This window comes from Schistocerca americana, chromosome 7, assembly GCF_021461395.2.
Source record: "Schistocerca americana isolate TAMUIC-IGC-003095 chromosome 7, iqSchAmer2.1, whole genome shotgun sequence".
NCBI lineage: Eukaryota > Metazoa > Arthropoda > Insecta > Orthoptera > Acrididae > Schistocerca > Schistocerca americana.
The window spans coordinates 304,094,973-304,120,007 of NC_060125.1; positions in this window are offsets into that span (position 1 = coordinate 304,094,973).

Sequence of the window (25,035 nt, forward strand, 5' to 3'; positions counted from 1 at the left end):
CAGTTGACTCTATTAGCATCATGTAACATACAGTAGAAATATTAAGGTCCTGCATGAAATAATTTTTTTTCAGAAATGGGTCAGATATTTGCGTAAATTAACATGGGTTAGATAGGCAGGGTGTGGTCCCCTTAAGGCAACAAAGACGTCATTATCAACACCTCACTGAATTTAAACGAGGTCGTGTAGTAGAGATACGAGAAGCTAGATATTCCTTCCGAGAGACTGCAGAAAGACTTGGCAGGAACGTAGCCACTGTACACGACTGCTGGCAGTGGTGGTCACAAGAAGGTACGGTTATAAGAAGGCCAGGCTACAGATGGACACGTGACACTAGCGAGAGGAAAAGCTATCGAGTTCGGCGTACCGCTCTGGCGCATCGTACTGCATTTGAAGCAGCAATTTGGGAAACAGTTGGCACTAAAGTGGCACAAAGAACTGTTAGAGATCGGTTACTTCAAGGACAGCTCCGAGCCCTGAAGCCTGCATTCCACTGAACCCAAACCACCGCCATTTGCGACGTCAGTAGTGTCACGCGAGGGCTCATTGGAGTTCAGGGTGGAGATCTGCTGTGTTTTCTGATCAAAGATGGCTGTGCCTCAGTACCAGTGATGGCCGTATGTTGGTTACAATGAGGTCAGTTGAGGGCCTGCAGCCAACCTGTCTGCGTGCTAGACACGCTGGATCTACGCCTGGGATTTCATTAGGAGCGGGATTTTGTACGACAGCAAAAGCATTCTCGCGGTTGCGCTAAGCCCCATAACTGCCAATTTGTACCTCTATCTGCTGATTCAATCTGTTATGCTGCTATTCATAAACAGCATTCCAACAGGATAACGCTCACCCACATGTCGCAGTTGTAACCCAACATGCTCTACAGAGTGTCGACATGTTGCCTTGGTCTGTTCGATCACCAGAGCTTTCTGCAGTCAAGCAGTATTGGACGTCATCGCATGCTTGCATTCAAGATCCTGGTGGTTACACCGGTTATTAATGTACCAGCATTTCATGGTTTCAATGTCTTATTCCGTGTTTGCATTAGCTTGTGTTCTTGCAGTGCTAATCCTGCAACTATATCACACACAGAAATACATTCCAGAAATTTCATTTCTCTGCATTACCTTACAGTTCTGAGGATACTTTTTGTATTACTATCAGCTCCCCTTTTTGTACATCTAAATCCATGTCTATACTCTGCAAACCACCGTGAGGTGGGTGATAGAGGGTACGTGTGGTGTGCGTACTGTAAGACCTTCGGTACAGACACCATCAGATTATTTGACTTGTCGCTCTAACGAAGTAGGCGAGTGTCAGCAACATGTCTCGTGGTCTTATCGTGGCGTGTTTATCTTCAGCCGTTAGGTCAGACGATAGAAATGCCACTTGCACGCGAGTAGCAGATCGACGGGGACCAACTTTAATCAGAACTTGATTAATTTTCACACACATTTATTAAAGTAATAACGAGCATAAAAATAACTTAACTTGGTTCTGGATGCTATTTACAATTGACAATCTGAAGTTCCTTTGGTCTTGGTACGTTCATCTTATTCTCACATATCTCTGATACTTCACAAAGTGTCTATACATTTCTCTTCATGGCTATGTACAGGAAGATGATAATCTTATTAGGTGCAGACTGAAACTTGACTATAGACTGGTACAGACAAATGCAGACTGGTACAGACTAACGCAGACAAATGCAGACTGAAGCAGACTGACGCATCGGAGGTCTGTACACTCCTTATAATACCACGAGCGTTCAGGTATCACTGCGCGAGTGTGATCCGCGAGGAGAAAAGGTTCTACGTTAGCAGCGATCTCATTGGCTGCGTTACATATTAATAGGCGGATCGGTGGAAGCAGAATTTGATCCGTCTCTAAGACAGCGCCATCTCGTAGTGCGGAGGCGGACGAGCGCTGCGCCTGCGCTGTTGTACTTAGCGGGGCGCGCTCTATTGGGAAAGTTGTGTACGCGCTGACTACGCGGAACTATGTACACAACAGTACGTCCCATTGAACCAGTCGTTAGGGTTTCTTCCCTATCTGTTCTCATACAGGGTGTTTAAAAAAAGACCGGTATATTTGAAACGGCAATAAAAACTAAACGAGCAGCGATAGAAATACACCGTTTGTTGCAATATGCTTGGAACAACAGTACATTTTCAGGCAGACAAACTTTCGAAATTACAGTAGTTACATTTTTCAACAACAGATGGCGCTGCGGTCTGGGAAACTCTATAGTACGATATTTTCCACATATCCACCACGCGTAGCAATAATATGGCGTAGTCTCTGAATGAAATTACCCGAAACCTTTGACAACGTGTCTGGCGGAATGGCTTCACATGCAGATGAGATGTACTGCTTCAGCTGTTCAATTGTTTCTGGATTCTGGCGGTACACCTGGTCTTTCAAGTGTCCCCACAGAAAGAAGTCACAGGGGTTCATGCCTGGCGAATAGGGAGGCCAATCCACGCCGCCTCCTGTATGTTTCGGATAGCCCAAAGCAATCACACGATCATCGAAATATTCATTCAGGAAATTAAAAACGTCGGCCGTGCGATGTGGCCAGGCACCATCTTGCATAAACCACGAGGTGTTCGCAGTGTCGTCTAAGGCAGTTTGTACCGCCACAAATTCACGAAGAATGTCCAGATAGCGTGATGCAGTAATCGTTTCGGATCTGAAAAATGGGCCAATGATTCCTTTGGAAGAAATGGCGGCCCAGACCAGTACTTTTTGAGGATGCAGGGACGATGGGACTGCAACATGGGGCTTTCCGGTTCCCCATATGCGCCAGTTCTGTTTATTGACGAAGCCGTCCAGGTAAAAATAAGCTTCGTCAGTAAACCAAATGCTGCCCACATGCATATCGCCGTCATCAATCCTGTGCACTATATCGTTAGCGAATGTCTCTCGTGCAGCAATGGTAGCGGCGCTGAGGGGTTGCCGCGTTTGAATTTTGTATGGATAGAGGTGTAAACTCTGGCGCATGAGACGATACGTGGACGTTGGCGTCATTTGGACCGCAGCTGCAACACGGCGAACGGAAAACCGAGGCCGCTGTTGGATCACCTGCTGCACTAGCTGCGCGCTGCCCTCTGTGGTTGCCGTACGCGGTCGCCCTACCTTTCCGGCACGTTCATCCGTCACGTTCCCAGTCCGTTGAAATTTTTCAAACAGATCCTTTATTGTATCGCTTTTCGGTCCTTCGTCTTGTTGCAACAACACTGTGTTCTAGGCGGTGGAATTCCAACACCAGAAAAATCCTCTGTTCTAAGGAATAAACCATGTTGTCTACAGCACACTTGCACGTTGTGAACAGCACACGCTTACAGCAGAAAGACGACGTGCAGAATGGCGCACCCACAGACTGCGTTGTCTTCTATATCTTTCACATCACTTGCAGCGCCATCTGTTGTTGAAAATTGTAACTACTGTAATTTCGAAAGTTTGTCCGCCTGAAAATGTACTGTTGTCCCAAGCATATTGCAACAAACGGTGTATTTTTATCGCTGCTCGTTTAGTTTTTATTGCCGTTTCAAATATACCGGTCATTTTTGAAACACCCTGTATGAAGCGCAGGAAGAAATATGCCTCTGTGTGTGCAGTAATTATTCTAATCTAATCCTCACGATCCCTATATGAGCGATACGTAGAGGGTTGTAGTTATCGTCATTTACAGCCGGTTTTTGAAACTTTGTTAATAGATTTTCTCGGATTAGTTTACGCCTATCTTCAGGAGTCTTCCAGTACAGTTCCCTTAGTACCTGTGTCTCTCTCCCATGGATCAAACAAACCTGTGGACATTCGTGCTCCCCTTCTCTGTGCACGTTAAATATCCTCTGTTAGGTTCCAAACACTTGAACAATATTCCAGAACCCACCGCACAAGTGATCTGTCAGCAGTCTCCTTTGTGGACTGATTTCACTTCCCCAGTGTTCTACAAATAAACCAGTCTCCCACTTGTTTAACCCACGTCTGAACCTATGTTATCATCCACTTAATATCCCTTCAAAGTGTTACACCCAAGTAGTTGTATGAGCCGGCCGGTTCCAGATGTGACTCATTGATATCATAGTCGCAGAATACGAAGTTTTTTTCGTTTTGTGAAGTGCACAATTTTATGTTTCTGAACATGTAAAGCAGGTTGCCAGTTTTCACACAGCTTTGAAATCTTTTCCAGACATGACTGAATATTTATGCAGCTTCTTTCAAATGATACTTTGTTGTAGATAACTTCATCTCCAAACATCCTGAGGTTACTGTTAATATTGTCTGCAAGGTCATTAATAAACAAAATGAACAGCAAAGCCCCGAGGCACTTCCCCGGGGTGCACCTGTGCTTACTTCTACATCAGACGATGCCTCTCCATCCAAGGTAACATGCTGCGTCCTGCCGACCAGAAAGTCATCAATCCAGTCACAAATTTCACTTGATACGCCGTATGATCTTAATTTTGACAATAAACGTTCCTGTTTCCGTCGCGAATTGTACACGAAAGAAACAATTGCTAGTAAGGATTACACGAATTATACTTTCCTTTAGAGAGGTATAAGTAGCAGGAAAGATGTACTGATTGACTCTTCTGGAAACTTAAAGAGTAAACATCGTCGAGATTCCGAACGCCCCTCTTCCATCATCTAACAGTGGAGTTGGCGGAGCGTCTTCCATAACGCCTTCGCGCTCACTAAATGAACCCGTAACCAAACGTATTATTTTTTTTGGTTCATTTCTGTTTTTTTTATCTTCTCTGTTTGGTACGGGTCCAGGTTAACGAGCAATATTCAACCGTTAGTCAAACGAGGTTTTAATAAGGCACCTGCTTTGTAGGGTGAACTGTATTTCCTGAGAATTCTTCCAATGAAGCTCTCTGGCGTCTACCTGATTTGCTATTAGTTTTAAATGTTCGTTTCACTTTACATAGCTCCGTATGCGTGCTCGTAGATATCTTATGGATGTAACTGCTTCCAATAGTTCCTCAAGAATCATGTTGGTTAGACATTGGACTCGCATTCGGGAGGACGACGGTTCAATCACGCGTCCGGCCATCCCGATTTAGGTTTTCCGTGATTTCCCTAAATCGCTCCAGGCAAATGCCGGGATGGTTCCTTTCAAAGGGCACGGCCGACTTCCTGCCCCGTCCTTCCCTAATCTGATGAGACCGATGACCTCGATGTCTGGTCTCCTTCCCCCAACAAACCAACCAACCAACCAAGAATCATGTAGTCATATCAAAATGGTTCTTTCTGCCAATGTATGTGGAATGCATTGCATTTGTTTCTGTTGAGTGTCAGCTTCCACTTCCTGCAGCAGTCATCGATCCTTGTAACGCCGGAAATGCATATCCTCCTATTTCAATCTATTGTACTATAAATTCTTTTCCTTTATTTGTTACCTGAAGGTATGACATTTATGTGTCTTTATATATTGTAAAGCATTTATGTCGATGCATAATTGTATTTTTACGCTGGGTCTGGCCTAGGGAAAACTATGCTGTCGAACGACTACATCGATAGGTCGTGTGGAGAACCAAAGTGTTTAGGATCTTTGGAGTGTTAACTGTGCCGCATGGAGCGCGGGCAGAGAGAGTCTGGCTGGAGGGGGGCGGTTGAGCAGGTGTGTTGTGTGACGCTCCCGCGAGATGCCGCGCTTTCGGGGTTTGGCAGCATGTAATTGCGCTCGACTTGCTATGATAGTTTCTCACACGGTGTCGCGGACGGGAAGCATTAGCTGGCGCACGTCAAGAGCCCGTTTCGCCTGGTGACCGTGTCGAGAAGAAAGCGCGCCCAACATCCAGCTTCTGCAACAGCGACGGCCGACAGTGAGTGACTGTCGCCACCTCCCCGATCGACGACTGCAAACCTTCAATCAGCCAACAAGGAAGACTAAAAACACGTGAAGTTTTAGAATTGTATGGCAGACCTCAGCTTTTGAAACTGTTGCATCACAAAAATATACCAACTTAGCATGGACCTTTGTTGCTCATTGTCCCAATTGCATTACCAAGCAGGGTCCCTTCCTATTCTGGAGTGAACCCGAGTGTCGTTGAAATTCATGCGCCAGCATTAAAGTAAGATCATTCCATTTCACTGCTTTAATTTCAAAGTTCAGTTAAAGTATTCATAGCTATCTACAATATTTAGATTACACAAGCACAAATTAAGAGTGTGAGCTTTGTTACCATATTTTAGCTTACCTGTGACTGCAGCTCAGCTTGGTACGTACTAAATTTTACTATTGTTAATTGTTCAGAATCATTTAATTCAAGTTCAAAGTTAAATCTCGTATTTCTAAATTGCGTAGATTCAAGTAGCTTTTGAAATGATTGTTGAGGTAGCCCAAGACTAACCTTATTTTATTGAATTTCGTAGTGCTTAAGAAACAAAGTTCACTATTAATTTCAGTCAGTAAATTAACTTGTAGTTTTCCGGTTTTATTAATTGTTCTGCTAAATTAAGTCAGAGTGTAGCGAAATTTATTACTTCTAACAAACATTCAGTTTCCACACAACACGTGTCAACCTTCAGTTGCCACGCTTTTAGTGCTAAATATATGTGCATTAATCTTTCATTTTCAGTTATTATAGTAGTTGTCCATGGGACTGGCGACCGTAATTTTCCCCAAATCTCAAATATCTAATTAACGCCAATTAATTGTTAACGTAACGACCGCACAATTACTTTCTTTATTAATTTTACCCTTTTCTCGAAATTAATTTCCCCAAATTTCATTTGCATTTTTCCTTGCATTTGGATGTAACCCCTTCCTCCCTCTTTACCGACAAATTAACTTCGGTGACGATTGCTTTTCCCAAATTTGCATTAGGCGCACGCGGTTTAATTTTTCACTGTCATTAAGGTCTATAAGTGCATCCTCTGCAAATTTTCCAGCATTTCACTACAATTTTCTGGCTTTGTGACTTGTCTGTATAACGTAAAAAGTGCAGATATAGTCCGCGGTCAGTAGTTCGATCAGGCTCTGTGCTATAACCTACGAACCCACTTGATCGCAGACCCTCGATTTTTCCAACTAGGCTCATACCAAACGTAAAATGCATAGCACTCCTGCTGACGCGGTTGAAGTACAAGAGTACCGCATTGCACAGTTTTATCAAGACTAAAAGATACTATTAGAGTGTCTTGATAAGAATTCACAACTCCTTGGGGAGAAGCGTCCAGTATTGCAGCCAGATGCAAGACGACACGTAGAATAAACACGCAGCAGAGAATTACGCTGTGCATAGACCCGGTGCCATGCGACCAAACTACCAAAGGAAGGAATGGGCCGGTTTTTGTCCATTTGCACATAGTTGATGGGTAATTAACAAAGACTATATTTAACATTAAGTTAGCCTTGACAGTACAAGCAAATGATCTTTAACAATTTATGAGTTATTTTAAAAACACTGGTAACAACCTAGCCAGATAAAAGTTTTCACACGTAGCCTGAAGGGCTACTATAAAAAAGAAACTAAGGCGGAAATACAACAAATTCCCACAGCGAAACGGCAGAAGGGCTGATTTTAAGGAACAGCAAACAATAACCAATAACGCCTGAAGGGCTGACTTAAAGAAATTGCTACTACCACAACCAATAACGCCTGAAGGGCTTATTTTAAAAAATTGCAACTAACAACGTGAAGAGCTAATTTTTTAAAAAATGCAGCTAACAGCCAACAACTCCTGAAGGGCTGATTCCAACAACAATTAGCAAACTGCAACCACTAACTCCTGAAAGGTTGATTTTAAGAAATAGCAACTACAACCAAAGGTGCCTGAGGGGCTACTTAAAGAAATGGAACTAAAAAGTCAGTAATTAACTAGTACTTGAAAAGTCAATTTTTAAACACGCCTGAAGAGGTACCTTGAGCGCACGCTATTCGACGACAAGGTATTTGACTGATTAAATAGAAGCAAAAGGTTTAACAATGGAATAGCACTAATAGGCAGGCTTTAAAATATCCACAGATAATAATTACAATCGGAATAAAATAACTGAAAATCTGGTTCTCAACTCTGAACCAGTGCGAGCTGCTTGACATTTCGCTCATACATGACCTGGCCGGTACACCACAGCTGGGCCGAAAACCACCAGTTTAGCGTGGGAGTGTCCACAAGTCTACAACAGACTAAAACATTCAATGAGCAACCGGTACTGACAATTAAATACAAGAACAACAGAAATTTGAACCTAAGCTGAATTGTGCTGACCCCACGTTAAGAAGTTGGCGCTGCAAGGAAACATTTTGTTACCGAAATATAAGTTCGCGGCCCCAGCCGCCAATTAACCAAACACACGTGAGATACCAACACGCCAGACAAATCGTACACAGCGAATGCTCTCTCCGTCAAGCTGTTAAAGAAACAGAGCATAAAATATCTTAATATAGGGAGGGGCAGATTTAGCCGACACAGAGATCAGATCAATAATTGCGTAACGACTAACTAGAACGACTGGCGATAGCAGAAGTATCTTGGTGAGATGGCACACACTTTCGTAGTAGACTGCAGAAGCAAATAATAATTATGCTCACAGTACAGCAGGCTGCTGATTTCAGTGGTGATCTAGCAAAACCGGAATGGATAGCCTAACGAATCCCGCCTGTGGGCCTCACACAAACAGTGAGGCCGTCATTCAATAATTCATTACGGGTTGCAACTAGCACGTTGCAGCGTGCCAGCAGCCCGTGCTGAAACCTCCACAAGCAGCGGCGTACAGCGTACTCTTTCGTCTCCAGCAAGGCCGGGCGCGTTTACTTCCTCATACAGGCCACTACTTCCCGCTAAAAGCACACACCGTGCTACCTACACGCTGTCACTTGCCACGCGAATACAGAACTCATTGCATGACCGTTCTCATTGACAGCCAAGGCTCGACTCTCTACTGCTCACTCATCCAAAGACTCTCACCCGGCGCTCACTAACCTCTCTGACAAAGTTCACTAGCCATAAATAGAAAAGATAAACTAGCCGATCGCTGATGGCGATCAGCGATCCGGCTCACATCTCCTTTAACAAGTACAATTGTGCCATGGGTGAAATTTGAGCTCAGTTAGATGAGAGCTTATTTCAAAAGTTCACGTCTCAGATACGTATACATGGTGGTCAGAAACAGTCTGAAAAGCTTGTAAGGACGGTGCTGTAGCGCAGGTTGTGCTCAGAAATAGTTGTTAAGAAAAAAATTCGATACGTAGCCCCGTTTCCGAGTTAATTAGCACTGAAGTTAGCCAATCAGGCCGTTGGTTGCGCAAATTCATGCGACCCACAGAGACGGTTCGCTTACGTCAGTGCAGATAAATCACAAATGGCGCCAACTATAGAATTTTTGTCTTAACTATTATCTGTCTGCACAAAATACCCTGAAAACCCTCACAAGCTGTTCAGGCTGTTTCTGGCCACCCTATGTATACACAGGGTGTCCCATTTACTTTGACCACACCAAATAATTCTTTGTCCAGAAACCCCCCAAAAAATGCATCAAGAATACATAGTTTAGCTCTCAAGGAGATTTTAACCAGCATGATTGCCTTTCTTGTAACGTCGTTCGCAACGAAGGTATGAACACCAGTACGTCTTTCTTAAACAGCACCATAAATTTAATTGGTAATCCATTTCCATCTACCAAGATCAGATCAGAAACGTGTCGCAGTGTGCCATTCACGTAAAGATGTCGTTATTAAAAACCAACCCAAAACAGACTTTGACTCCCTTGTGCTAGTGTTCGATGCAGGCGTCCAGGCTAAGGTAAGTCGTCCGCTTCCTGGAGATGACAGCAAACAAGTGGAAACACATGGAAATTGCACACTGGTCACTCATTCAACCGTCTTACTCGAAGGTTTGTGTGAGTAAAATGTATACAAACAAAGAGGAAAGAATGATACTGATCTACAGAGAATATAAACTAGCAGGGCAGTTAGTACAATAATGTTTTCTGTTTTACAATACAATTACTTGCTGTATAGTACTCTAGCACTTTGAAACGATATTTCTGTCTTCTCTTTGTTCGTATACATCGCACATACATGAACCTTCAACAGAAGACGGTTGACTGAACTACCGGTGTGCACTTCCTTTGTGTTTCCATTTATTTACTCTCAGCTCCAGCAACAGGACTAGTTACATTGCCCCAGGTGCCTACACTGTGTGCTACTACAGGAAAATCAATTTTGTGTTTCGTTTTTAATAACATCACGTTGATGTTAGTTGTATCCAGTGATAAACTGATGATTCGGTAATATCTCAGGATGTGTACTATCTACTGATCCCTTCTTTTAGTCCAGATGTGCTATAAATCTATTTTCTCCACAATTCCATTCAGTGCCTCCCCATTAGTTAGTCAATTACCCAACTAATCTTCGGCATTCCTCTGCAGCACAATCTTGTTTACGCTGCTTGTAAAAGCTGCAGAATAGTCTCGAATAAGAATGGTGCTTCAGTATGTGCAGAATTTCCTTAAGAAGTCAATTGTGTGCCAGTTGTGGCTACGGTCGCTGAAGGAAAGCGTCTTCTGGGATACAAGTGACCTACTGGACTGAGGCCGTAAAGTGGTCTCTGCGGGTCCCATGGCAACCACAGAAAAATAGGCGGACCACTGTCACTTAGGACTCTCAGGTGCATACTGGGGTAGTTGTTTGTGGCATCGGAGCCCCAACATAATCAAGGATTCACTTTCGTCTGAGAGTACTTCTAAGCCAAAAAAGCCCTTGCGTAGACAGTGTGGCGTAATCTCTATTCATGTCGTTGGTCTGTACAATATTAAGTAAGTGGGCAACAGATCTGAGAGAGATACACTGTAAATGTACAAAGCAAATGAGACCGGTGGTGAATCATCAACCGAAAGAAAGAAGCACAACTGGTTCGAGAGAAAAGTGACTGGAAAGTGCTTTGAGGTGTTGACATTAACTCATTTGCTAGTTTCCCAGGTCACTCTAGGACCATGACGAAACTGTCAAGCAGACGGTGAGGCATTTGTTCTTGAAGGTGTCTGTCTACCACGCAGTTGCTGACATGAAGATATCCGATGTCCGCTGGCTGCAGGAATATCCATTTTCTACTGCGATTTGTCAAATGCAACAATACTAAATTTACTAATATGTGCACCGTGAAAGGTGCGGGAATTAGCTGAGGACCTGCAGTAACATGACGTCCAGTTAGTCTAACTAACCGGCAACTGTGGTCAACACTCACTGTAGTTGTGCTTTGACATTACCATCATGTATCGTTCTGTGTGGGCAAAGGATGACAACTTTAGTACTAGCCATGATTAAAAACGGTTGTCTTCGGAGTATCGCTTGTCTTCGGAGTATGTCATCCATTTAGCGAATATTACGTCAGTAATATCTATCGAGAAGTAAGTTTGTTAAACTCATCGTGTAAAATATTTGCAAAGACATAAGAGTATAATGGGCTGAAGACGATAGCACACACACCTTTATCAGAAGAACTGCGGAATTAGAAGGGTTAGACGCTTTATAGATAACAAGTTTGGCGTCGAACAGATTTTCAGCAAGAGAAGAGTATTTAACCTACGAAGGTACTTCTCCTTTGTTAACTATATTAAAGCTTTTCAGAAAGCAAGTCAAGAGAAGTGGTGGAGCATGATGCCAAACAATGGACATCTGTAGTATGAGATTCATGTAATACAGAATAAATAATAAAGGAAAAATAACGTGTCAGATCTGAAACATATATTTATAAAAGAAATAGTAATTAATAAACATGTACGGCAAGGCTGCAGTCAAACACTCTTTGTCATAAATATGGATGAAGCTGTCAGAAAAAGGAACGAATGTGAATAAAAAGTAATTACACAGAAACGTGTTACTATCCACTGATAATAATTTTTTTGCCGGCCAGGATGGCCGAGCGGTTCTGGGCGCTACAGTGTGGAACCGTGCGACCGCTACGGTCGCAGGTTCGAATCCTGCCTCGGGCATGGATGGGTGTGATGTCCTTAGGTTGGTTAGGTTTAAGTAGTTCTAAGTCCTAGGAGACTGATGACCTCAGAAGTTGAGTCCCATAGTGCTCAGAGCCATTTGAACCATTTGAATAATTTTTTGTTCTAAAATAATGATACAAACTTCGAAGATCATTGTGTTTGTTAAATGTCATTAGTAGAAATAACAACTTGCGGACAAACAAGAAGAATAAAAGTTGTGGCATCGCAAAAGAAATATTCTATTACAGCTACTACAATTTTACTTATGTAGGTTATAAAAAATCTTTCAGTACTGACCACGAAGTAAAAATTACTCCTTTGAATGAAAAATATCTCATAATAGAATAAATTGTAAGGAAGATGTACTAAGGACTGAACACAGCATTGTCTTCGTACATCATTCTACCGGCTTTTGGAAGAAGAGATTACAGTCGTTCCATGAAATGATGATCAGAAATCTTCTATCGGAACAGGCAAAGAAGCGTCCACGAAGTGGAAGTGTTTTTGAGCTGAGGTTCCAAGGAAATATGTGTGGAATCGGCGATAAGTACTTCCGGACTCATGCACAAACTGAGAGAACAACAACTGACAGAAAAGTTTTTGACTACGGGCTTTTAAAATTTCGAAAACGTTTGTAGCAAATGAAGACACTGTAAAATTAAACGAAAACCTGCAGTGTTCGTTTCGGGAAATCTGGGCCGTGAACAAGCGAGGCAGCTGTTTAGTTGAAATTTTGTGGACAGCTAGAATTGCGCCAGGGTGGAAGCACAGGTCAGAATTTGCAGTATCTTTTTAAAGGGAGCAGCGTTCTCAAAACGAGGGGCGACTATGCATTGGGATGCATGCCATTCGAACAATTACAATGAAGGCAAGAAACAAAAAAGAATCTTTTAAATATTTCACATGCAATACGAGTACTGTCGTAATTAAAAGCAAAATAATTCAACAAATTAAAATATTGCAGTCACATGTATGTCACTTTATTTTCCTGTTGCTCTTATACTAGAATTAGTTTTAGGTTTCAGTTAAATGATCAGTTTATTTTTACCTTAATTTGACTTTGAAATAGAATCATAATGATCAACAACAGAACTGAATAAAAATACCGTTATTATACAGTATATTCACTGGTACTTTTAAACTTCTACTATTTATTACGCTAAAAAAAGTAAAAGTCTTGCATGAATGTCTGTGGGGCTAACAGCTTCCCAAATTCATTCGTATAATTGAACTGCAATGGCTATCGTATCGTTTTATTAAATACTGAAAGAATTGCCGGTTTTTTACATTATTGTTGTCTGTCTCGTGGAGACATATTAATGTGCACCTTTTTTTGGCTTTTAACTGTGTACTTACGATTGATTACAGAAAAGTTGTGGGGTGCAACAGAAAGGATGCATTGGGGATAGATACAAAAGAAAAAGGGAGTGACATTATAAATCTGTTTACTTGCCAAGAGGTGTGTACTTACGATTGATTACAGAAAAGTTGTGGTGTGCAACAGAAAGGATGCATTGGGGATAGATACAAAAGAAAAAGGGAGTGACGTTATAAATCTGTTTACTTGCCAAGAGGTGGCCGCGATCTAATTGGGATTCATTTGGGAATACGCATTTCTGCATTCAGTCTTGTCCCCGAACTTATGAATTCTGTCGTGCCGCCGCTAGTAACAATTTTGCATATTTCTCGCGAGCTGTCGAATATGTACATCGGCGAGGTGAAAAAACGCTTCCGTGGGAAAATACTTGCCCACTGCCATGGAGCTGTACTTGTCTCGCGACTGGGGCAAAACGACGTATCTTCTTGCAGAAATAGTGAACAGCCAATCAGCTGTAAAATGGGAGGTTTATTAAAACACCACGACCATGGTTTCAACCGATTTCAACGTTTATAAAAACGTATTCTTCAGAAATAAATATTGACAAATGAAGAGTACATTTATCTAAACGTTGAAACCACGTTGAAGGGTCTTTAATAAAATTCATATTTTCCATCTGATTGGCTATTTACTATATCTAGAAGCAGATTTCATCCTAGGATTGCTGCTTCCGCCATGTACTAAATTTTAAAACCATATATCATGTGAATATACACCCTTTGACACAAAACCTGGCTGCTGACCGACCACTTCAGAGATTAAGTCCGACTCATTCAAGTAAGCCCTTCTGAGTTCCAAGTCCAATCGTCTTGCACCATCTAGCAGCACTGTAGAATGCGCAAGCTCTTGGGAAGTGGTGTCGTCCTCTTGAGCAGTTACACATCTTCATATTCTCGTGGTTCGGTGGAAAACGCCACGCGGTGTAGAAGCAAACTCGTGAGTTCGAGTACACTTACTTCTTCATTTCCTTAACAGCGTTTCAGCTGTCTCCTAAAAGCATCAGTCAGATGGAACCGCAAAGATTTGCTTCGAATGGCTCAAATGGCTCTGAGCACTATGGGACTCAACTGCTGTGGTCATAAGTCCCCTAGAACTTAGAACTACTTAAACCTAACTAACCTAAGGACAGCACACAACACCCAGCCATCACGAGGCAGAGAAAATCCCTGACCCCGCCGGGAATCGAACCCGGGAACCCGGGGCGTGGGAAGCGAGAACGCTACCGCACGATCACGAGATGCGGGCGATTTGCTTCGCTTTCTAACCCACCAGTAATAGCAAAACCTTCAGTGAAATAGCTTGTAGCTGCGTTAAGATCCGAACAGTTTACACTCGGGAGTATCCTCGCTATAGGTCTGCAAAATGAGCATTTTGTTGACTGATAATCGAGCACCAATATGAATCCTCGTTGCGGACTGTCTGTGGGCGAACAAGACGCCGTGGGGAGGGAAGTGACTGTCCGGTCTGTCGCACTCGCCGCTCTGTGTGTCTGTCAGTTGGTGTTACTCTTAAGATAATCCCACAAGCTAATATAACCATACTCGCATCATGTCAATTATGCTGTAAACCCATAGTCCTCGAAGGCTGCGTCTAATCACAACATCGCTATGATCCACAGGAGAAAATAATTTATTTAAAATGTAACGAAAATTTGGAAAAAACTTAAAAATGCATAGTAAAACAAAGTAACTATCAGCTTTTGTGGTGAAGCTCAGTCTCGGATGGCTTTTCTTTATACCACCAAGTGCTTCATTGATTCAAAATTAGATATGTGAATTTCTCCATCTACGAAATACGAAATCTAACAAGAACAAAACTGTTTCCTAATTATTCTCTATTGGCGTTGTGGTTACAATGAAGTGACAGGATGACATCTATTCGTTTCAGGACAAGCCTGCTTCATCTGTCTGAGATAATTTTCCTTGCGTTCTGAAGTATCCTTCGCTAGCCGCATTTGAGACTGCAACAGCGCATATTTTTCTCGCTAAATTATATAACTTTGGTAATAGGCTTCTGTTACGATTACAGCTCTGAAGTGCGTGGACATCATTACAACTATCAATACGGGTTTGAATACAAGTCAACCTCATTGGCAGATTGAGTATCAAGTAACCCATAGTTTAGTCACTCTCAGCTTTTTTTTTCCTGGCTTGTGCGGCTGACAGCCTCTCGCCGGTACCAAATAATTGTTTATACGTATCACAACAATGGAGAAAGTTATTATTGTTATGTTATGATTTCGTTCTAGCTTGCATGAAACACATATTTCATCAAAAATTTTATGCACAGAATGTAAATCCAACCTCTGGCAGAAACGACCAGTATATGTTTTTAATAATCTGAAGGGCGGTCACAGAGGTGCTACTCCTGTGTGTGTCCGCAGCTCGTGGTCTAGTGGCTACCGTTGCTGCTTCTGCATCACGGGGTGCTGGGTTCAATTCCCATGTCAGTCGGGGTTTTCCCCGCCCGGGGACTGTGTGTTTGTGTTGTCCTCATCGGTCCCATCATCATTCGGGGAGTGGCGAATAGAAGGAAGGGCTGTAGAAAACGCTGTTATAAGCAGTTACACGTATGGAAAAAATGATTAACTTAAATACTTTGTAATAATACATCCTAATAGCTAAAATTTTGACAGTGCTTTTCTTTCGTTGGGCTCCTCCCGTGTGAAAAGTTTCAGGGTAGGTTTGGACATGTCGGATTGGACCATTTCGTTCTTAGTTGTTGGCAACAAATGCAGTTGCAATCGACAAACGCATACTGAAGAGTTCGTAGTACATAACACCTGTATTGTGTCACTAGATGCTAAATATTGTCTGTTTACACCGGTCTTTCCTCAAGAAGACCTCTTTTGTTAGGGCTGAGCTATTAATTTCTCTGAAGACGTTAATATATAGGCATCATAACTCCTCACCAATAACAACATTGAATAGGAATGCTCGATACGCAACTGATAGGAGTTCGAACAAAAATGCTGGAGTAGTCATCCCTTTGATTTTTTAGCTTTGTTTTAGATCCTACAGTTATCCTACACCCGACTTTTGAACCCTGCTTATTGAACGTAAACGTCACAGTTCATCATGTATGTCAGTTGTACTACGCACGTTACATCGAGTGCAATATTTTTTACATATGATGCTTACATATCTTGTCTATTTACGAAATGTCTTCGTGTTCCTAAGAGGTAATGCGTTACGTCCATTTGATTTTCGAATTAATTATGTAATGTAGAGGTCCAAGACTTTCTCTCATTTAACGCATTATAGTCACTCACTTGATGCTTAATTGGTTTTGTACAAATTTGCCTCTGCCGCCATTACAAGAAAGCGTGTTGTATTACGCAATCTTATTTGAGATAACTCATGCATTTTCTAATCGTCGTGGAACATGTTATAGGTAACATCGCCACATCTATACATTACGTATACCCCTTCTACTGCATGCTTTAACAGCCAATAGTATCTTTGATCAGTGATTAATGTGTTACACCTGTAGTTACAGAAATTGCGTCATCATCCCTACAGTACCGCAACAGAATATTCTCTCTTATTGGAAAATTAGAAGCACTGCAATTCCTCATGTAAAATAAACGTTTTCTAGATGCGCCTCCTCGTCGTAATGTAAAAAAAAAAAAATACTGGAGAAACCAATGTTTCGGCCACAGTTGCCGTGGCCTACTTTCTGTCTACTGGTCGGCAGCTGATCCAGAAGAAGGACACTGCAACTATGGCCGAAATATTGGTTACTCCAGTATAGTTTCTTACATTACGACTCGGTATCGTACCCAAAAAACTTTTATGTTAACCGAATGCGGCTGCAGAAGCCTAAGCAGTTTCATGGTACTTGCTTTCAGTCTGCTGATGCTACGCCCACTATATTTTCGTTGGGCCATTAACGTCCGTTGTGCTCTGTTCACTTTCATTGGTCATTTTACAGTCAGAGAGCATTAATTAATTCATTGCAGACGTCATAACATTATCTACAGTATGACACAGTTTCTTGATATCAGGGCATGTTGGGTTACTTACATTATCCAAACTATCTGAAAACAGAGTCGACCGCTTAAAACCTTCAAGAAAACGTTTCATTTCACACTCAAGTATCACAGTTAGTGAATTGTTCTGGTAATGCACAGTACCTCACTGCACTGTAGTAGGGCTTGTTGTTAATTCTCTGGTGTGTGAGACTTGAGGACGGAACTAAGATTCGCATGATTTGTCACTGCCAAGTATGTGAGGTGTTCCACAAGTAATGCAACACATTTATTTTTTGAAAGCAAGTTGGTTTTATTCATGATTCCAATACACCATATTATTCCTCATTCTTCTGCCTACAAAACCCCATTTTTCAACATTATCTTCTTTCAGTGCTACAGCCTTACGTTACCTTACTGGGAGAGCCTGCATGTCCGGATAGTACCACTCTCCTGGCCGACGCCTGAGCCAACCTCTGGTTGCATCAGTAACCTCCCCATCAACCACGTACTGCTTCCCGCGGAGTGCATCCTTCGTTGGGCCAAAGTTCTGTGAGCACCTCTTGGGTGCGCATACTTGGTGACGCCTTGCCTTGTTACGAAGAATGAGAGTTTGCATTTCTGTGGCGACGAACACACCCAAGTCGTTTCTACAATTTGCTGAGGGTAGCGCAAGACACTTCAGAGTTTATCGTTGCACCATGAGAGAGGACATCAAACACAATAGCCTCTTCAGGGCCCCAGAAGACCGTCCCTATGACTTTACCGGCTGAAGGTGCAGCTTTGAACTGTTCCTTCGGAACATGGATTGCCGTTTTATTACCCGTTCTAAGTGCTTACCCATGTTTTTCACCTGTGACGATGTTCGACAAAAAGTGACATTTAGCCTCGTAAGTCGCAATCAGTTCCGTGCAGATAATCACTCATTTCGGGCACTTACATTTGAGAACCAGACTAGTGGACTAGTATGTCAGCACCACCCACAGAGACGTCCAGTTGGGCAGCGAGGTATTTGATTGTGATCCGTCGATCGCCTCAAATGAGAGTGTTCGCACATTTCAACACTTCACGAGTCGCACCAGTGTGCGGCCGGGGGATCGAACACGTTTGCGCGACCACGTTGTAATGACGACAGAAGCCTCGCCCAACGGCTCATCGTGCTTTTTTTCAGGACCATGTAGACGTTCCGCAAGTGTCAATGTATATCTGCGATAATTTGGCTTTCCGCTTTCAGCTCTCCGCTTGAAACGCATCTCCTTTACAGACGCCGGTCTCTGTAGACGTTCTGCAAATGTCAATGAATATCTGTGATAATTTGGCTTTCCTCTGAAAGATGACAGCTCTCCGCTTGAAACGTACCTCCTTTACAGACGCCGTCTTGAAGGTTATGTATAGTGCCGCTACATGTTGGAACTTCATGAAACTGTTGAGGCTGAAGCAGGAATATGCTACGTTGTCCCATAAATTACGCATTTTTCAATAGTGCAGAATGTAACCAAAACAAATATGCGACGAGACACACACACGACAGTTTTATTCAGTGACAATAATGACGCTGACGACAACGCGATTTATGAATAGCCCTTGGATCTTTCAACAACGGAACATGGTTCTTAATAGGGTTAGTGGTCACCAAACAAAGCATCTTCTGCAACGTGCCGTCTTGCTGGCACCAGCTGGGGAAGGGATGTCGGGTGTCTCATTTCTCTATCAGCGCCGTTGACAGCTGCTGGATGATCGCTGGTGCATGAGGACGTGCTGTGATACGTCTCCCCAACGCACCTCACAGTTGCTCTATGAGACTTTAAGTCGGGGGAACGGGCGGCCCAGTCCATTCGCCGAAAACGCTCTCGTTCCCAAAGCTCTTCCACCTGTGCATCTTGATGTGACTGCGCATTTTCGATCAAAAAATTCAGCCACGGACGAGTGCATCACTGAAAAAATGCATGTGGGGAAGGAGCACAGTGTCGCAGTCACATTGACCGCTGAGTGTACCGTCTTCAATATTGTGGAGGTCTGTCAGGAGAGCGCAGCGGTGTCATGATCGCTCTTGTATTCTACACACGGGGGTGCGCTGAAAACTAATGTATCCAAATTCTTCATGTGAGAACTCTTAGGTTTCTTCCCAATGAAACAAGCCTTATTAACGTTCTACATCTTTATTCTTCATGTCTAGATATTTATTTCTCAGCATAGTCACCCTGGTGACTAAAACATTTTTCCCATTGAGAGACCAGGTTGTTGATACCGTCACTGTACAATGTTTCGCTTTATTGACGGAGCTATAAACTCACCTCTGCTTGCACCTATGCATCATTACGGAAGTGAAGTTTTTCCAACATCTGAAATTCGTATGGGGCCAAGTCGGAGCTATATGGAGAATGATTGATGTCTGTGGACTCAAGACGTTGCATTGTTGCAGATGTCACAGCGCTCATGTGTGGTGTGGCATTGTCATACTGAAGGATAAGGTGCTCGAAAAACGATTACATCACCCTGTTTCTCACGTACCTATATAGTTACGTTAACATCGTCATGTTACTTACAACAGTTCAGAACCTTGCAGCGGCAGAGGGTTGCAGCTTGGATCAGCGAAGTGGGAGAGTAGGCCAAGGAATTTGCATGACATGTAATGCCTCAATCGATATTCAGACGAAAATTAAAACAAAATCGTAGTCATTAGTTTTCAGCATGGTCTCGTACATAAATTACACTACTGGCCATTAAAATTGCTACACCGCGAAGATGACGTACTACAGACGCGAAATTTAACCGACACGAAGAAGATCTGTGATATGCAATTGATTATCTTTTCAGAGCATTCACACAAGGTTGGCGCCGGTGGCGACACCTACCACGTGCTGACATGAGGAAAGTTTCCATCGATTCCTCATACAAAAACAGCAGATGACCAGCGTTGATTGGTGAAACGTTGTTGAGATGCCTCGTGTAAGGAGGAGAAATACGTACCATCACGTTTCCGACTTTGACAAAGGTCGGATTGTAGCCTATCGCGACTGCGGTTTCTCGTATAGCGACATTGCTGCTCGCGTTGGTCCATATCCAATGACTGTTAGCAGAATGTGGAATCGGTGGGTTCACGAGGGTAATACGGAACGCGGTACTGGATCCCAACGGCCTCGTATCACTAGCAGTCGACATGACAGGCATCTTATCCGCATGGCTGTAACGGATCGTGCAGCCACGTCTCGATCCCTGAGTCAACAGATAAGGACGTTTGCAAGACAACAACCATTTACACGAACAATTCGACGACGTTTTCAGCAGTACGATCTATCAGCTCGGAGACCATGGCTGCGGTTACCCTTGACGCTGAATCACAGACAGGAGGACCTTCGATGGTGTACTCAGCGACGAACCTAGGTGCACGAATGGCAAAACGTCATTTTTTCGGATCAATCCAGGTTCTGTTTACAGTATCATGATGGTCGCATCCGTGTTTGGCGACATCGGGGTGAGCGCACATTGAAAGCATGTATTCGTGATCGCCATACAGGCGTATCACCCGGCGTGATGGTATGGGGTGCCATTGTTTACACGTCTCGCATTGACGGCACTTTGAGCAGTGGACGTTACATTTCAGATGTGTTACGACCCGTGGCTCTACCCTTCATTCGATACCTGCAAAACCCTCCATTTCAGCAGGATAATGCACGACTGCATGTTGCAGGTCCTGTAAGGGCCTTTCTGGATACAGAAATTGTTCGACTGACGCCCTGGCCAGCACCTTCTCCAGATCTCTCACCAATTGAAAACGTCTGGTCAATGGTGGCCGAGAAACTGGCTCGTCACAATGCACCAGTCACTACTCTTGATGGACTGTGGTATCGTTTTGTAGCTGCATGGGCAGCTGTACCTGTACACGCCATCCAAGCTCTGTTTGACTCAATGCCCAGGCGTATCAGGGCCGTTATTAGGGCCAGAGGTGGTTGTTCTTGGTACTGATTTCTCAGGATCTATGCACCCAAATTGCGTGAAAATGTAATCACATGTCAGTTCCAGTATAATATATTTGTCCAATGAATACCCGTTTATCATCTGCATTTATTCTTGGTGTAGCAATTTTAATGGACAGTAGTGTATTTGACTGGGAGTGAACAGCAACATGCGAATTTTAGCTGATGATGCTGTAGGATAGAGGAAGATGTTGGAAATGATTGATTTAGGAGGATACAGGATTACTTGGAATATCTGTCTGATGTAATGAATGTCAGCGTGCCCTAAATGTAGAAAAATTTAATGCAGGTGAGTAGGAAAAACAATGCTGTAATATTCGAATACAGCATTGATGGGGTGCTACTTGACAACATCACGTGGACTGAATATCTAGACGTAGGGTTCAAGGTGATATCAAACAGAACGAGTACAAAAAATCGGTATGAGGAAAAGCAAGTGGTCGAGTTCGGTCTATTGGGAGATTTCTAGGAAAATGTAGCTCGTATACAATGTTATGATAAATGATTTAAGCTATTTCATAAATTCGCTGTAGCTACATTAATTGACATATCGTCACAAAACTCAACACTCGTACAGAAAACCTCAAAAAGAAACTGCACTTCAGATACATGGTACGAGAGCCCAGCAGTGAGCAGTTAGCCAAGTTGGCGACAGGCGCGGGAAAGCATGTATTATCCTTGAAATGCAGTGACATCTTGCTACACCAAGAAGAAATGCAGATAATAAACGGGTATTCTTTGGACAAATACACTAGAACTGACATGTGATTACATTTTCACGCAATTTGGGTGCATAGATCCTGAGAAATCAGTACCCAGAACAACCACCTCTGGTCGTAATAACGGCCTTGATACGCCTGGGCATTGAGACAACCACAGCTTGGATGGCGTGTACAGGTACAGCTGCCCATGCAGCTACAACACGATACCACAGTTCATCAAGAGTAGTGACTGGTGCATTGTGACGAGCCAGTTTCTCGGCCACCATTGACGAGACGTTTTCAATTGGTGAGAGATCTGGACAAGGTGCTGGCCAGGGCGTCAGTCGAAAATTTTCTGTATCCAGAAAGGCCCGTGCAGGACCTGCAACATGCGGTCGTGCCTTATCCTGCTGCAATGTAGGGTTTCGCAGGGATCGAATGTAGGATAGAGCCACGGGTGTAACACATCTGAAATGTAACGGACATTGTTCAAAGTGCCGTCCATGCGAACAAGAGGTGACCGAGACGTGTAACCAATGGCACCCCATACCATCACGCCGGGTGATACGCCTGTATGGCGATGACGAATACATGCTTTCAATGTGCGCTCACCCCGATGTCGCCAAACACGGATGCGACCATCATGATACTGTAAACAGAACCTGGATTGATCCGAAAAAATGACGTTTTGCCATTCGTGCACCCAGGTTCGTCGTTGAGTACACCATCGCAGGCGCTCCTGTCTGTGATGCAGAATCAACGGCAACCGCAGCTATGGTCTCCGAGCTAATAGTCCATGCTGCTGCAAACGTCGTCGAACTGTTCGTGCAGATGGTTGTTGTCTTGCAAACGTCCCCATCTGTTGACTCAGGGATCGAGACGTGGCTGCACGATCCGTTACAGCCATGCGGATAAGATGCCTGTCATGTCGACTGCTAGTGATACGAGGACGTTGGGATCCAGCATCGCGTTCAGTATTACCTTCCTGAACCCACCGATTCCATATTCTGCTAACAGTCATTGGATGTCGACCAACGCGAGTAGCAATGTCGCGATACGATAAACCACAATCGCGTAGGCTACAGTCCGACCTTTATCAAAGTCGGAAACGTGATTGTACGGATATCTCCTCCTTACACGAGTCATCACAACAACGTTTCACCAGGCAACGCCTGTCAACTGCTGTTTGTGTATGAGAAATCGGTTGGAAAATATCTTCATGTCAGCACGTGGTAGGTGTCGCCACCGGCGCCAACCTTGTGCGAATGCTCTGAAAAGCTAATCATTTGCATATCACAGCATCTTCTTCCTGTCGGTTAAATTTCGCGTCTGTAGCACGTCATCTTCTTGGTGTAGCTATTTTAATGGCCAGTAGTGTATTTGCAACAGCTTCTGGAAGACGATGAGTTTTGTAAGAAATCCAGCTTCATTGATGAAGCAACATGTTTCGCGAATGGTACACTGAAGAGGTACAAGGTGCGAATCTGGCGGACAAAGAAAATTTGGCGAAAAAAGAACGTTCTATGTCTTCTCACGGTTTAAAGTTTATGGTCTCTTTTTCTTTTGCGAAAAGACAGTTACAGAACACGTGTATCTGGACATCCATCAATATTGCCTCTTGCAACAAGTGGAGACTGACAGTATGGAATTAAGCTAATAACTTCCATCAAGATGTTGGTGAGATTTTAACAAGAATTTGACAAACTGATGGAGTGGTTGTAGTGGGGCTGATGACCAGCAATTTACGTCACAGCTTCCACACTCTTCTGACGTAACCCCATGCGTGATTTTTGTCTAGGGATGCGTGAAAGATTCAGTGTTTACGCCTTCTCTACAAACAAACTTACCAGAACTGCGACCTCGCATTAACAGTGCTGTTGAAGATACTGCCAGCAAGATGCTTCGCCGAATGTGGGAAGAATTTTGCTATCGACTGTCTGCAGAATCGCTAGCGCACAAAACAAGAAAAGAAAGAAAAAAAGTTGCTAAAGCATATCTGCGAGATCGCTTCAGTTGTTTATAATAACCTTGTATGAGCCGGCCGGTGTGACAGAGCGGTTATAGGCGCTTCAGTCTGGAACCGCGCGACCACTACGGTCGCAGGTTCGAATCCTGCCTCCGGTATGGATGTGTGTGACGTCCTTAGGTTAGTAGGGTTTAAGTAGTTCTACGTTCTAGGGAACTGATGATCTCAGATATTAAGTCCCATAGTGCTCAGAGACATTTTAACCATTTTGAACCTTGCTTGAAGGAAAGTGCATACAGAAGAGAACTATTCGAACATTTGGGATCAGATCAGTGCGAGTTAAAGGAAGACATCGAAGCAATTCAGATGCGTACTGTAGGTTCGATAAACACGTAAGAATTACGGTGATGCTCAGTGAACTCAAATGGAAATTGCTGGAGGGAAGACAACATTCTTTTCCTGAAATACTATTGTGAAAACTGAGACAACAGACATCTGCACCTGACTACAGAACAATCCTACTGTCGCCAAATGCGAATTTTGCTTAAGGACCACGGAGACAAGATAAGAGGAAAAAAATATTCAAATGTGTGGAAAATCTTATGGGACTTAACTGCCAAGGTCATCAGCCTCTAAGCTTAGACACTACTCAACATAAATTAACCTAAGGACAAATACACACACCCAGCGCCCGTGGGAGGTCTCGAACCTCCGACGGGACCAGGCGCACAGTCCATGACTGCAGCGACCTTAGACCGCTCGACTAATCCCGCGCGGCAGATAAGAGGAACTAGGGCTGGTACGGGGGCGTATAGATAGTCGTTGCTCGCATGCTCGATTTGAGAGTTGGAATAGGAAAGGAAATGACTGTTACTGGTACAAGGTGCTCTCCGCTGTGATGGCTCATGAGTGTGTGTGTATAGGGCATTTACCTGCTCATTCATTGAGCCAGCAATGCAATATGTTATTTCTCTCTGTAGGTGCTTTCGAGTTAAGGAGGAGGAAATGTGGCAGATATGAACCGCAGACGTGTGGATTAATGGGCAGCGTGATGTGGGGTGGACAAAGGCGATCACGAGCACCGTCTGGTCGTGGATCC